General features: G+C 43.9%; 7 non-coding genes across 7 annotated transcripts; all 7 read right to left on the minus strand.

Annotated features, from left to right (window-relative positions):
• Positions 1 to 353: 353 nt before the first annotated feature.
• AC3HAE_014169 (transfer RNA phenylalanine (anticodon GAA)) lies at positions 354 to 426 on the minus strand. The gene has a single exon. It is a non-coding gene; the product is annotated as a tRNA-Phe (tRNA).
• Positions 427 to 1,974: 1,548 nt separating this feature from the next.
• On the minus strand, positions 1,975 to 2,047 carry AC3HAE_014170 (transfer RNA phenylalanine (anticodon GAA)). The gene has a single exon. It is a non-coding gene; the product is annotated as a tRNA-Phe (tRNA).
• A 3,579-nt stretch (positions 2,048 to 5,626) lies between these two features.
• Positions 5,627 to 5,699, minus strand: AC3HAE_014171 (transfer RNA phenylalanine (anticodon GAA)). Its single transcript has one exon. It is a non-coding gene; the product is annotated as a tRNA-Phe (tRNA).
• Positions 5,700 to 5,881: 182 nt separating this feature from the next.
• Positions 5,882 to 5,955, minus strand: AC3HAE_014173 (transfer RNA isoleucine (anticodon AAU)). Its single transcript has one exon. It is a non-coding gene; the product is annotated as a tRNA-Ile (tRNA).
• Positions 5,956 to 6,075: 120 nt separating this feature from the next.
• On the minus strand, positions 6,076 to 6,149 carry AC3HAE_014175 (transfer RNA isoleucine (anticodon AAU)). The gene has a single exon. It is a non-coding gene; the product is annotated as a tRNA-Ile (tRNA).
• Positions 6,150 to 6,278: 129 nt separating this feature from the next.
• AC3HAE_014176 (transfer RNA isoleucine (anticodon AAU)) lies at positions 6,279 to 6,352 on the minus strand. Its single transcript has one exon. It is a non-coding gene; the product is annotated as a tRNA-Ile (tRNA).
• Positions 6,353 to 6,485: 133 nt separating this feature from the next.
• On the minus strand, positions 6,486 to 6,559 carry AC3HAE_014177 (transfer RNA isoleucine (anticodon AAU)). Its single transcript has one exon. It is a non-coding gene; the product is annotated as a tRNA-Ile (tRNA).
• Between the last annotated feature and the right edge of the window lie 192 nt (positions 6,560 to 6,751).

Raw genomic sequence — 6,751 nt, forward strand, 5'->3', positions numbered from 1 at the left:
GTGTCGACTGGCTTTTTGGATTGTCGGTGCCGTTAAAGTAGTAAACGATTATAAATACTATTTTAACAGCACCGACAATCCAAAAAGCCAGTCGAAACTAGATGGAAAATGTGTGTAGTTCAAAACGTGCTGCAGCTTTGACTTCTTCAGAGAACTCTTCTACAGAGTTTGTTATGTACGATCATTCATAAAGCCCATGTTATTCCCCATAGACATTTGACCGAGGGAACCGGAGCCTCGGAGGTGGGACTTATTCTTCAGAGGTCTATAGTGTTCCATATACTGTATGTATATATAGTTTATTATTATGCCTTCTACTATAACATGGCGGCAGTTATTGTTGGAAAAACATCTGCCGAAACCCGGGATCGAACCAGGGACATTTAGATCTTCAGTCTAACGCTCTCCCAACTGAGCTATTTCGGCACATGTCTACTCAGCTAGGTAAACACGTTTTTTTCGTAATAGGTTATGCGACATTAATGTCTCTTATCCACCGACAGTACCAGCTCAACTCGCCTCGGCCTGCCTTTTTTTGCATTTCCATTGTCAAAAAAAGTACCTGGTACTTCTTTTAGTAGCACCTCCGTCGAGGTTCCAAGAAAGCGGAGCAGGTACTTTTGTATGACGTAAACAGGCTACTGGCAACTGCTTGGCCAGCGGCTGCAAACGGGAATAATCACTGTAAGTTAAGTTGTGTCCAGCATGGCTGGAGTCCACGGACCCGCTCCCGAGGGGGACATGGATCAGCGTTTCGCCCTGTGTGTCGCTCCTTTCCCGGGGCTAGACTGCAAGCCATGACGAACTGTCCCCATATGAAACAAGAAGGCACAAATTGGAATTAATATAGTGTAGTTCATTGTCTATCTTTGTTGATCTCTGTTTTTGTTCTCCTATTAATTGGAAAGGGTTCAAGTATGTCCACGACGCCATTGAGTTTCTGAGGCAGATTGGGGACTCCAGGTCCCACCACAGCAGAGACTAACCCCGTTAGGAGACAGGAAGAGGACAGCAGAGACTAACCCCTTCAGGAGACAGGAAGAGGACAGCAGAGACTAACCCCGTCAGGAGACAGGAAGAGGACAGCAGAGACTAACCCCGTCAGGAGACAGGAAGAGGACAGCAGAGACTAACCCCTTCAGGAGACAGGAAGAGGCCGGCAGAGGAGAGACCTCCACTTAAAGTGTCACCCAACAGAGAACAATTCTCTGTTAAAAAAATAGTATAATATTATAACTTTATGAATGACTCTATCGCCTTCCGTCTTCAAGCATTTTATGTTCTCTTTTATTAGACTTCAGAATTGAGTTTACTACCTTTTGGGAATAGATAATCGTTGGCTATCGCAAATGTTTTTCTGGAATAAAAGTCATTTAAGAAATACTCCCTGGCGATCGGGTGAAGTGTCAGTGTGTCAATTTACCTGTTAGGGTTTAAACAGTCTTATAGATTACAATAGACCTCTGAAGAATAAGTCCCGCCTCCGAGGCTCCGGTTCCCTCGGTCAAATGTCTATGGGAGATAACATGGGGTTTATGAATGATCGTACATAACAAACTCTGTAGGTGGCGGAGAAGTAAAAGCTGCGTCACGTTTTGAACTACACACATTTTCCATCTAGTTTCGACTGGGTTTTTGGATTGTCGGTGCCGTTAAAATAGTAAACGATTATAAATGCTATTTTAACGGCATGGACATTCCAAAAAGCTAGTCGAAACTAGATGGAAAATGTGTGTAGTTCAAAACGTGACGCAGCTTTTACTTCTTCAGAGAACTCTTCTACAGAGTTTGTTATGTACGATCATTCATAAAGCCCATGTTATTCCCCATAGACATTTGACAGAGGGAACCGGGAGCCTCGAAGGAGGGACTTCTTCTTCAGAGGTCTATAGTGTTCCATATACTGTATGTATATATAGTTTATTATAATGTCTTCTACTATAACATGGCGGCAGTTATTGTTGGAAAAACATCTGCCGAAACCCGGGATCGAACCAGGGACATTTAGATCTTCAGTCTAACGCTCTCCCAACTGAGCTATTTCGGCACATGTCTACTTAGCTAGGAAAACACGTTTTTTTTCGTAATAGGTTATGCGACATTAATGTCTCTTATCCACCGACAGTACCAGCTCAACCGAGGGGGGCACGGATCAGCGTTTCGCCCTGCGTGTCGCTCCTTTCCCGGGGCTAGACTGAAAGCCATGACGAACTGTCCCCATATGAAACAAGAAGGCACAGATTGGAATTAATATAGTGTAGTTCATTGTCTATCTTTGTTGATCTCTGTTTTTGTTCTCCTATTAATCGGAAAGGGTTCAAGTATGTCCACGACGCCATTGAGTTTCTGAGGCAGATTGGGGACTCCAGGTCCCACCACAGCAGAGACTAACCCCGTTAGGAGACAGGAAGAGGACAGCAGAGACTAACCCCGTCAGGAGACAGGAAGAGGACAGCAGAGACTAACCCCGTCAGGAGACAGGAAGAGGACAGCAGAGACTAACCCCGTCAGGAGACAGGAAGAGGACAGCAGAGACTAACCCCGTCAGGAGACAGGAAGAGGACAGCAGAGACTAACCCCGTCAGGAGACAGGAAGAGGACAGCAGAGACTAACCCCGTCAGGAGACAGGAAGAGGACAGCAGAGACTAACCCCGTCAGGAGACAGGAAGAGGACAGCAGAGACTAACCCCGTCAGGAGACAGGAAGAGGACAGCAGAGACTAACCCCGTCAGGAGACAGGAAGAGGACAGCAGAGACTAACCCCGTCAGGAGACAGGAAGAGGACAGCAGAGACTAACCCCGTCAGGAGACAGGAAGAGGACAGCAGAGGAGAGACCTCCACTTAAAGCCCATGTTGCAGGTTAACCGGAAGTTTCGATTAATGGGTACATAAAGCACTCAAAATAAGTATATTATTAATAAAATGTCTCCAAAATAGCGTTAAAGTCCAGTTTTTGTCGTTTTTGGTAGTAACGGCCGGGTGTTTTCTTCCGTAACTCGGCGATGACGTCACGTTGGGGAGACGTGGTGGAAGGTAGCCTCAGCCTAGTGTTAGAACTATGACGTCACGTTGGGGAGGCGTGGTGGAAGGTAGCCTCAGCCTAGTACTAGAACTAGGGCGTCTGGGATGAGGAAGAGGTGGCAAGAACCACACATTACATGTAGGATGGCCCACAACCGTATAATTTCGAACCTGTCAGACGTGAGAGGGCGAATGAGGAATTGCCGAGAACTGAAGTTCGTCAAAACCGATTAAATGGTCAGAGGAGGATGGGTGAAGAGCTGCTATCATTTAGCAACGCAGCAACGAGCGCTGGAGCTAGTCTATGAACAGCAGCGCACACAATAACAACACTTGTTTTTACTGTCCGTGAATAGCACCGAGTGAAAGTCAAGGTTTTCTTTATATCTAGTGACAGTGATTATGTTGTTAGTTCAGATACGTACCGGTACTCAGTCAGAAGATCTAGGAATAGAAGGCATAATGCTAGCTATGGGCTAACTTGCCAGTCCCACCTGTGAATCCCCCCCAGATCATCCCTAATTAAATCTCCCCCCGACGTTGTAAACACATTTCCGATTAGTTATCCCACGTTTTGATGGTAGCCCACTAGCTCCAGTAACAACCTCTTTGCCTAGTGTTTATTTCTAAGCTTTTACCCAGTGTGCGAAATACCCGTCAATATATTCGTTTGGTCCCATCTCCCGATTGTTGCTTAATACCGATCTACATTCCTCAATATGCAGTAGGCCTATAAGTTATAACATTACAATATTTCATCGATGCAAGCCAAGACAATCAGTCTATAGCCTACATGACAACACACACACTTAACAATTTTGATAAACCGATATGTATTAGCCTATCAGACACGCAATCAGTGAACTTGCAAATGAGAGCCTGCAGTGTGACATTATTTAACCATCTACAGCAAGTACGATCAGACAGATACAGCATTGACACGCAAAGCACATTCGTCCAACCCGGCGGATGCTGACAGCCCACAACGAGCCAAACATCACCACGGCGGGTGTGCTCTCTCTCTGTCTCGCACGCACACAAACATCACTCCAACTTCTCCAACTCCATGGCTAGGCTGCTTCACTAAGACCACAACCAACCACAACTAACCACAACTAACCACAACCAACCACAACTAACCACAACCAACCACAACTAACCACAACCAACCACAACTAACCACAACCAACCACAACCAACCACAACTAACCACAACCAACCACAACTAACCATGCAGTAGCGCGAAGCCGGGAAGGACACAACGCACAGTCGCACACACTCATCTTATGCACAACAATCAGTTCCACCATCAACATTCAGTCACTGCAAAGATTTAAATAGCCTCTTACCTTAAGTTAGAATGGACCCAAAGTGTGTGAGTGATACAGTCTGGTTCAGCTTTCGCTTGCTATCCGTTTGTAGTTTGACTTCTCAACATTACGTCCTTCTTCTGTTTGGCGCACATGGCTAATTTGCAACGCATGTGTCTAGTTTTAATGTGATGTCTTTTGTGTATGTCCAGTCAGACTTGTTGTCTCCCTTGTTCTGTGTGGTCTTGTAGCCTACTGTCCTGTGTGAACCAAATCACCTAAATGAATTCCCGACGATTTGTGTCGTTTGGCAATAATACATACTTGAATAGGCTATCTATCTAGGCTATCTATATATATATATATCTATATCTATATATATATATATATTGATCTGTATAATCTGCTGAACACTCTCTCTCACTAGTCTCTACTTAAGGGCCTCGATGGGGCTTCAGTCTGTCGTCTCCCCAACGTGACGTCATGCAATGCATTATGGGGGAAATGAGAATCAATTGCAAACCGCTAAAATCGTACCTTCTTTTTCGTATTAAATTCTGTTTTGTGATACCCAACAACATTAAATACAATGGATAACCGTTTAAATGTTTATTACCAACAAGCAAATTGCACGAACAAAAAAAAAATTAACCCTGCAACACGGACTTTAAAGTGTCACCCAACAGAGAACAATTCTCTGTTAAAAAATAGTATAATATTATAACTTTATGAATGAATATCGCCTTCCATCTTCAAGCATTTTATGTTCTCTTTTATTAGACTTCAGAATTGAGTTTACTACCTTTTGGGAATAGATAATCGTTGGCTATCGCAAATGTTTTTCTGGAATAAAAGTAATTTAAGAAATGCTCCCTGGCGATCGGGTGAAGTGTCAGTGTGCCAATTTACCTGTTAGGGTTTTTATAGATAGATAGATAGTAGATAGTCTTATAGATTACAATAGACCTCTGAAGAATAAGTCCCGCCTCCGAGGCTCCGGTTCCCTCGGTCAAATGTCTATGGGGAATAACACGGGGTTTATGAATGATCGTACATAACAAACTCTGTAGGGGGCGGATAAGTAAAAGCTGCAGCACGTTTTGAACTACACTCATGTTCCATCTAGTTTCGCATCTTTTACTTCTCCGCCACCTACAGAGTTTGTAGACATTTGGACCGAGGGAACAGGGAGCCTCTTCAGATGTCTATAGTGTTCCATATACTGTATGTATATATAGTTTATTATGATGCCTTCTACTATAACATGGCGGCAGTTATTGTTGGAAAAACATCTGCCGAAACCCGGGATCGAACCAGGGACATTTAGATCTTCAGTCTAACGCTCTCCCAACTGAGCTATTTCGGCACATATCTACCCATTCAGGTAAACACTTTTTTTTTCGTAATAGGTTATGCGACATCAAGACCTTTTTGTAGTTTGTTCGCACCTCTTCTACTCTTCTACACTACCTTACAGACGGTAAAGTTAAAAACGTTACTCTTAAAGCTAAGTAGTAAATTAAAAAAAAAAAAAAAAAAAAAAGGACATGGCCATTACGGGTATCGAACCCGCGACCTTCGCGTTATTAGCACGACGCTCTAACCAACTGAGCTAAACGGCCAGTAGAAGCCGAAGGGGATAACACACAATATAAACCTTTGAGCACTACTTTGACAAACATTACATAATGTTTCAAACGGTGGAAAGCTTACTCTAAAAGCCACCTGCTACAAAAAGCTTATGGCCATTACGGGTATCGAACCCGCGACCTTCGCGTTATTAGCACGACGCTCTAACCAACTGAGCTAAACGGCCCGTATCCAACAATGAGGATAAAACACAATGTAAGTGGACAAGTGCCACTTTAGAGTTTCGGAGTGCCACTTTGATTGACAAACACTACGTTACACGCGGTGAAAAGGTTGCCCTTAAACAAAAAGGATATGGCCATTACGGGTATCGAACCCGCGACCTTCGCGTTATTAGCACGACGCTCTAACCAACTGAGCTAAACGGCCCGTGCCTGTGTGCGAGGATAACACAAACTATACCCCGTCAAAAGGTCCGAACTCCATTTATTTGACTGGTCAACACTGGGTTCTACACGGTAAAGTCGTTAGCCATTGGAGCTATGTGCTACAAAAATGCATATGGCCATTACGGGTATCGAACCCGCGACCTTCGCGTTATTAGCACGACGCTCTAACCAACTGAGCTAAACGGCCACTTGCCAAACAAAAATGGGTACACGTTTCCTCCCAAGGCTCAATACAGGGATTAATACTTTACACGACTGTGATACCAAATAATCCCCTACAAAGGCCTCTTATTTTTCTATTTTCTATATTTTCCTATTACACTTTCATTCAATAGTCATGCATTCAATACATAACTTCAAGAGACCTTCTGCGATTCAG

Source organism: Micromesistius poutassou (genome assembly GCF_964030765.1).
Source record: "Micromesistius poutassou genome assembly, chromosome: 5".
Taxonomy (NCBI): Eukaryota; Metazoa; Chordata; class Actinopteri; order Gadiformes; family Gadidae; genus Micromesistius; species Micromesistius poutassou.